The 8,524-nt window shown below is 49.7% G+C and overlaps 1 long non-coding RNA gene across 1 annotated transcript; it reads right to left on the reverse strand.

Moving 5' to 3' along the window:
- Positions 1 to 897: 897 nt before the first annotated feature.
- LOC107970563 (uncharacterized) lies at positions 898 to 6,494 on the reverse strand. Its single transcript, XR_001713177.4, has 4 exons — positions 5,478 to 6,494; positions 4,758 to 4,914; positions 4,180 to 4,338; positions 898 to 3,339 (listed from the first exon to the last, which is right to left on the reverse strand). It is a non-coding gene; the product is annotated as an uncharacterized LOC107970563 (long non-coding RNA).
- Between the last annotated feature and the right edge of the window lie 2,030 nt (positions 6,495 to 8,524).

Consider the following 8,524-nt stretch of genomic DNA (forward strand, 5'->3'; position numbering starts at 1 on the left):
CTATCTCCTAGCTAAGAGAGGGGCATGAAGCCCAGGCCCCAGAGACACGGTTCCTCTGGCCGCAACCTTTGCTTCCAGCATCTGAGTAACTAACTGCCCATCAGGGATCAGGGGAAAGAGGCCCTTCCAACACCAGCGCAATATTCTTCTGCTTGGCCACATGAGGGCAGCACACGCCTGTATAAAGCCCAGCTCTGGCTACAGCTACGCCTGGGGATGAGGATGTCACTCAGCTTCCAGAAGTATGAACCAGCTGAGTTCATGCTTGCAAAGCCACCAGAGCTCTGTGCCCTACTGTGCCCACTCGCCTTACTCTGCCCAGTGTCCCTCCTCCCACCGCCCTTGTTCACAGATATCATCCAATCCTCTCTCCAAGGTAAGTGTTTACTTTAAGCGTTAAAGCCATAGGCTAAACACCCTCCCATCATTTTCCATTCAGCAAATATTTACTGTGCACCTGCTTCATGCCAGGCACTATTCCTGGTGCTGGAGACTCAGTAACAAAACAGGCAGAGATCCCTGTCGTCACTGAACTCAGTCTCATGGAATGTTTGGGCTGCTGTCCCCCATGCAACATTTTATTATGTAAAATGTTCAAACATGCAGAAAAGTTGAAAGAATAGCACTCATGTAATGAACCCCATAGACCCACCATCTTTATCACATAACTGCCCACTTATTTATCTCCTTATCCATTCACTCTACTTTTAAATGCATTTCCAAATAAGAAGGAGACATCACAATATCTCTGCTTGATATTGTTACCCAGAGGTCAGTTTATTTGTGCCTTTTAAAAGTACAATCAACATATAGTGTGATGTACAGATCTTAAGTGACCCATCAAATGACTACTGACAAATACACACACTTGTACACCCAAATAGAATCAAGATAGAAAACATTGTTAGCTGCCTTTTATTAGCTCTGCAATTTTGGGCTGGTTATTTAACTTTTCTGGATTAGTTTTCAGAGTTAAAAAAAATAAAGTTGTTGAGAGAATTAAATGAAATAATATGTGACAGTGCCTGGGGCACAATAGACACATGGGTTAAGCAGTCAGGCTGCCTCCGTGGAGTTCCCACTCCACTATGTTCTGACTGTGTGACTTTGGACAAGTTGCTTAACCACTCTGAACCTCTGTTTCCTTCTCTGAAATCAGCCATAAAACTTACTTTTTAGCAACATTCTCAACCATGGCTGAAAACTAGAATCATCTGAGGAGCTTCTAAATATTATTAACATTTCCTAATTATTTGAAAATCTGTAAATATACTTTTGGATTAGAGAATGGTTAGAGTTAAGAGAACTGGGTTCCACTAACTTCTGCTAACATGGGTGTCAGCTCTCTGGTCCTCAGTTTTTCATCTCTAAAATGGCTGCATCATGGGCTTGTTAGGGGGTCTGAGAGGAGGTTGAGAGCTGTGAAGTGTTCCACTCTTATTAGATATCTTTATTTAGAAACATTGGCATCAGAAAGGGCCTTCTAGATCTTAATTGGACAGAATTAGCCATTTTAGAGAAGAGGAACCAAGGCACTTGGAAGAACCAAACTTTTTATCATACCTTAGAAAATTCAATCTGGCCTTGATGATGCCTCACACCCCAGGGGTACAATGACCCCAAACAGGTCATATCTTACCTTCCTCAGGCAGCCTCTCCCAATCACACAGGTATCTTTCTCTTTCCTCTCTTGTCTGCTTTATATAGTTAGGAATTTATTAGAAACTCTCATGTTTTCTCCTATATAGAAAAAATGAAATTGGTGGCACATCTACCTCCACTACCCATGCTTGCACCCCAAACAGACATTAATAATGGATTGCTGAACTTTTCCCCACTAAGTCCATGACTGCCTTAGCTGTCTATCCTACAGAATACTCAAACAGACATAATCAGAAAATCACTGTTGAAAGGTTAAATAAAATCTCTTTTGCTATTTTTCTGAGATGAAATTTAAATAAATATTGGCTGGCAATGTGAGTTGCTTTGTTTCCCCAAATAGAGTATCAATTCTTCAAGGACAGGACCATATATTATCTTCTTCCATATTCTAACAAATGTTCAAGCATTTTGGAAAGCAGATATCTTTAAGCTACCTTTCTTTGACTGGAGAAGCAGTGTGCCATGGTGGGCAGCACAGGGTCTCTGGAATAGATAATCCTGACTTTTAAACATAGTTCTGCCACTCGCTGGTTGGGTGACCTGGGGCAAAATGACTTCATTTTCTGAGCCAGTTTTCTCATCTACAAAATAGAGGAACATACTTGCCTCTCTTTCACGAATATTGCAAAGATTTTGTGAGCCCATGCAGGTAAATCTCCTGGCACAGTGATTGGTACATGGCAAGTGCTCAGTAAATGACAACTTTGTCATTAGCGCGATTGTCAAGGTGGAGGAAGGAGGATGTGAGCTAAGTCTATACAACCATAAGTCAGACTCACTCACTGGAACCTGACACAAAATAAAAAAGACAGCCATCGGTGCCTGGAACAGGCAAGCACATGATAAGTATGTGTCATTTGCACGGCAGTTAATACAGGTATTTGCCATTGCAAAGGTAACGCTTTCTGGGACAGAGCTAGATCAAGAAATGTCTGGGTGAATTTGTGCCTGGAGAGCACATGGGACCCTGGAGAGAAGGGAGTGACGGCCTCACCATGCCAACTAGTTGGAGTAGGGCAGGTATGTCTGGGAAATGACCTGTCTGCAGGTGACGGGGAAGAAGGTGAGCCAGGCAGGTGAGACGGTGTGGAGAGGATGGGGGCTGGTGAGCCAGTGTGTGTCCCAGCAGGTGAGTGGAAGAACACAGCCACTTGTGAGAAGCTGAGGGGCAGAGACCCAGGCAGGTAGGTGGGAGACATTTGGCACCCACTGCATGTGGAGGTGCAGAGGAAGGTTCCAGGTTTGGGGGCAGGGATGGCAAAGAACAGAAGACAGAGACACTCAGCAGGGGGTTGGGTCTAAGAAGGAGGCTTCATTCAGTTTAGCAGCCAAAGGGACGTGCAAGGTCAGAAAGCTCTGTCATGCATCTCCCAGAATCAGCAGTGATCTGGGGGTGGGTGGGCTGTGAAGCCCCCCCGAGGCTGCCCTCAGTGCTATTGAGATGCCCCAGCCCCTGGCTTCCCCAAGCAGCTCCCTCGTGCTCAGCAGGATGGCACAAACATCACTCACTCTCCTTGTCAGCGGTTGTCACAGCACATTTGTGGCAGCAGCGTTCATCCACGCTTCAGGAAGTCGGTGAGGCTGGGTGCTTCAGGGGATGGCCAGATTTAGCGATGCCTCATATCCTCAGATGACATCAGGGGACTCACTCCCTGACCAAAGCAGTGGAAAATGGGACTGGAAAACAAAAAAGAAGGAAGAATAAATCTATTCAAATGCTACCTCCTTGATTGCATGGGGCCTTTTAAATGTGTCCTGAGCAGGGACAGAGAGAGAGGCCTCAGTTCTCATCCTTAGTTCTGTCATGAAGTAGCTGTGTGTTGCAGAAAATATCAGTCTGGGCTTCAGTCTCTTCACCTGTAAAATGAAGATAATTACAGCTGCCTGGACAAATGGGGCAAAAATGAGGCTCAGATGGAGAGCACAGACTCATAGGCAGGGGTGACAAGTGCAGGTTCTCTTGGGTGTCGACTCTGCCTGGTGGTGGCTGCCTGATCCCTGCATTGAGAAGAATGCTGAAGCTGAGGCCAAGCTGAGCCAGAGAGAGTGCTAGGATCGATTAGCTATGCCTGCCTCAGGTGCCAGATTGGAAGGCGCTCCTGCTATGCTATGTTTGCCATTTCTGTCCTAAATGGTTTTTAGGTATCATTATTATCATTTCTTCTTTACCCAAAGCCAAAAGCACCCTGAGAAGAGGCCAGTGGGCAGGTCTGCACCCAGGAGGCTTTGGTGCTAATCCCACAGCCCTCTTCTTCCTTTTTCTTGGTTTTGTTTATTTTTTTTTCCTTTTTCTTCCTTTTTATTTATTTATTTATTTATTTTCTGGGTAGCACAACCAGGTGAAGGAGACTCAGGTGAGACTTCAGGATGAGGATCAACAATGTCAAACTCTGAAAGACAGAAGGAACTGGAAGCCAATGTCAAGTTGGCAGAAGTCAGAGGCAGCAGAAAGAAAGCAGACAGCCAAGCCCAGCGGCAGAGGGAAGGCGCCTTTCAGTGGGCAGAGGTCAGACACACCTGAGGGCTGGGGGTGGAAGTGAGCATGAGGAAACTCGGCAAGGGAAGCAAACCCTTCCTCTGTGCACCTGCAAAGAGCCCCAGCTCTGCTGTCGGCGCAGCACTCTCCAGCTGCACGGCTCAGGGGAGCTACTGCTCTCAGAGCTTCAGTTTCCTCACCTGCAAAACAGAGGTTGTTGTGAAGGCTAAATGGCACTACGTCACAGCAGTGTCTCATGGCACCCCCCTCCCACCAGCCTTTGGGTCCCAAGGTCACTCTTGTAGGCCCAGCCCATTGGCTCCATCTGGGAGACCCAGGGCCAGAGAAGCAGAGTGGGCCCGTGAAAGACAGGAAGGGTGGTCTGGGCCATCAGACATTGACAGCCTCTCTTGTGCCTGCTCCCAGGCTCTGACCCATTCACCATATCCCTGATTCTAAGTTGCCTGGGATTTAGACCTGTTTCTGCTCCAGGATGTCCAGTCCCTCTAGAAGCAGCTTGGAGTGGTCTGGGAGGGGGGGGACACTCGTGGCTGCTCCTTTGTAGCAGTTCTAGAACTTGCAAGCATGGGACAAAGATGATCATGATCATTTCGCTCACCCCTCGGGGCTCTAGCCCCTTCCTGAAGAGTGCTGTCAGGCTCAGGGCCCTGCATTCCAGTCCCGACGGGCCAATTCCTGGCTCAGAGACCTCCAGCACCACTCTGGGCCTCAGTTTCCTCATCTGTCAGCTCCCTCCCAGCTGGGTGGTCATAGGTCTAAATAAGATCACGTGAATATATGAAAGTTCTCTGTAAACTGCAAAGTATTAGCTGTACATTAACCTCTGTCCTCTCTGAAATTCACAACTCACAGAATTACTGGGGGTCTTTTCTAACAGGACAGTGACAGGGGAGCAGATGGCCCCGGTTCTCTGAGTCACACTGCACGGTCGTCCCACCCCCACAACTGCCTCATTTTCAGCTGCGTCCTCTTCCCTCCACTCCAGTTCAAAGAGCCTTTCAGTTACCCTAATCACACTACACATTACTTGCAGGCCTCGGAGCCTGTGCTCAAGCCATTCCTTCTGCCGGGAATGCCCTTTGCCTCCCTGCTTGGCAAACTTCTATGCATCCTTCAAGACTCAATGCCGATGACAGTTCCTGCCTGATACCTTCCCAAGGCAAAGGGTGTGCCTCCCTCAATGGGCTCCCCAGCCTCTATTTTCGAACCAGAGGAGTGAGAACAAACCGAGTTGGCTTGAGGGACGCACCCCTGCCCCGCACACAGTAGGTGCTTAGCTGGTGTGTGGATTTGAACCTGTTGCCTTCCCCTCACTCACCCAGGACTGGTCTTGACATTCAGAGCTCAACTCACATCCTGGGCTGTGTGCAAGCCCTCTATTCTGTTTGGCTCAGATGGCCCCACGCTCCCTGGGGCAGAGCCGTCCCGAGGCAGCCTCTGCCTTCATGATGCTGTGTCTCTATGTGTTGGGGTGTGTGGCAGTGGAGGGGCTGTGGTCACAGAGGAGCCAACCAGGAGCGCTGAAGGCCGCCCGTAGCCATGGAGACAGGGCCCCCGGGCCAGCCAGGCCCGGGCTGGTCAGTGAATGAATAAACGTGGCCCATTTTTCTGCTTTTGTCCGGAGCCTCCCTGGGGCTTCCTGCTGTCAGCCCCAGCTGTGGGGAAGGCGGAATTTGCCTGATATCGCGGAGCCGCCGCCTGGCAGCTCCGAGCCTGGCCTGGGCCGCCTCACGCCAAGATTCATGCCCGGCTAACAAGCCCCACTTTGTTCCTGTGGGAAAGTCCAGCCTCTCAGGAAAGAGCCCTCTCTCCGGCCGGCCCCTGGTCTGGGGACTCAGCGAGGCAAACAAAGCCTCCATCCGCTGGCAAGGATTCTCAGGCCCCGAAGTCCACCTCCGTTCCCCGGCCAGGGGAGGAGCTGCTCTGGGAGGCGGAACTCAAGCGCATCCCTTTGTCCCACTCAACCCGGAGGCCTGAGATGCCACCTGTCTGGCAGGTCTCCCCCACTGCCCCTGCCTCGCCTCTGGCTACAAAGTGTGGGCTCTGTCAGAGCAGCTGGCCTGGGCTGGGGCACCCAAGGCCTTGGGGAGCTCGGCCTGGCCCCTGCTCCCTGGAGTTGAGGCCCAATGAACCTGCAGATACGCCCCAGGGACTGGGTGGAGTCCTGATGGCACTGCTGTCCAGACGGTGACCTTGGCCTCATCACAGCACCTCAGCAGGCTCAGGACAAGGACACTAAGCCCGGCTGCCCCCTCGGGTGTTGGAGTTATCTTCTCTAACCACAATGACAAGGAGTGGCCTTATTTAGCACTGGGCCTGTGCTGGGCTCTCCACCAAGGGCATTGCGTGGGTGAACCATTGGAGAGGTTCTTCCATTTGTGAGCTCGGCTCAGACGTCTGTAGGGGAGGACAGAAAGGTCACAGGAAGGACGGATGCTGCTCTGGGGATGGAGCAGCAGGCACTCCGCCCCGCCTAGCAAATCCCCAGCAACGCAGCTCTGGCAGCTGTTATCCTGTAGAAACGTGGGTCCAGCCTTGTCTGATCTTCTGATTGTCTTTCAAGGGAGTTGAACATTTCTATTTTGATGTGAAATTTCCCAATTTGTAAAAATGTAAAACGAAGCAATATATCGTGGCTGAAAGCCCTCAGAGTCCAAGTTTTGTTATCTGTAAGGGAGGTGTCAGAAACAGGTGGCCTAGGGACTAGATGCGGCCAGCAAATAGGGTTTATCTGGTCCCCGGATAATTTTACAATAATTTATTATGGAGTCTATGTCATGCATTCCAAAGAGGAATATATAATGTACATGTAAGGCATAAAGAATCATGAAATACATATCCCTGAACCCACCTCCCAGCTGAGAAAATAGACCAACCCCAAGACTGCCACTGCCAGTCCCTCCCCCTGCACCCCAGAGAGGTAACCACTGTGCTGAATTTTGTGTCTACTATCCCCATGCTTTACATGTAGTTTTATATGTAGTTTTGTATCAGTTAGTGCATTCAAGGCCACACAGCACAGCTCCCGCTGACTCCCATCTTTTGGGTCCTTCCAGCAGCAGAGCCTGAGACAAGGGTATGAGGGCAGGAGATTCCAGAAAACACCAGCTGGGCAGTGGGAAGTGAGACAAGGATAGGAAGGAGGCCCATGAAAGGTGTATTATCAAGTGGCTCCTGAGTGGCAACTGGAGCTCAATCCTGCTGGGAGCATCTGGGAGACTGGGTAGAGCATGCACCTCCAAGCTATCCTACCTAATGGACCAGGGAGCTGGGGTATTTATACCCAACTCCCATCAGTCACTGGTTCAGGGCTTCTCCCAGGAAGAGCTAATTCTCCAGCATTTCTGGCCTGCTATTTGGAAGGGCAGAGTGGCTCTAGGGCCAGAGAGAGACCTCAGGAAAGGGATGCAGGGCAGGCAGTGGTAGTCAGGCAGATGTGCACTGAAGGGGTCGGGTGAGGGGCTAGACCAGGACACCACAGTGTCTGCTACACTACTTGAGCTGGCTTTGAATCCAGCGGCTGGGCTTCCTACACTATGAAGTCATTTGCCTGCTCAAATTCACCCACCAGAGGTGCTTTCTATCCCACACCTACTGAACAAAAATTGCGTATGGGGGGACGTCTAGGCAGTCATGTTTTCTACACAGTCTCACAGCATCTGGATACTCACTGAGGTCACGAGCCACTGGCCCAGGAGATAAAGTGCATATGCTCGGCCTGTCATTCAAGTCTGCTACCACACTCTGCTCCCACCCTTCCCTTCCCATCCCTGTCCTGCTCCCTAGGCCACAGTCCCCTCAACCTGCTGGATTGTCTCTCAGAGGAACAGCCAGCCTCAGGAAATGCAACACTTTCAGGGAAGTTCATGTGCACAAATTGCAGACTGGTGGGATTTAAGAAATGGCCCAAATTAAGGGTTTCTGAATTACTCCACTTATCTCTTCTTGGCCTTAAGATTGCTTTTTATAAATTGAGATGATGGAAATGTTTCTTTCTTCCCCTGAGAGGCATAAAGGGAACCAATTCCATTTCATAATCCAAAACATAAGCCTTAATTTTCCATTTCCTCTGCAGCCACAGTAAAGCTGCTAATCCTTAAACCTGCGCTGATAGTCCCCATGTTGGACGTCAAAGGAATCTATAAGCTTACCCTGCTTCCCTGTGGTTTATCTGAATTGAACCCTGTACAACAGACATGGGAAGCAAAAGTCTTGTGATTGTTAGGGGCTCCTTTAAGACAAGGGATGTATTTGCACTCTGTTGTGCAACATTTAGTGAGCAACTACTATGTGCCTTACACTGCACTGAATCAGGGAGACAGAGAGGTGAGTAAGTCCCAACCCCTACCTACAGATGGAGCAGCT

Source organism: Pan troglodytes, chromosome 2 (assembly GCF_028858775.2).
Source record: "Pan troglodytes isolate AG18354 chromosome 2, NHGRI_mPanTro3-v2.0_pri, whole genome shotgun sequence".
Taxonomy (NCBI): domain Eukaryota; kingdom Metazoa; phylum Chordata; class Mammalia; order Primates; family Hominidae; genus Pan; species Pan troglodytes.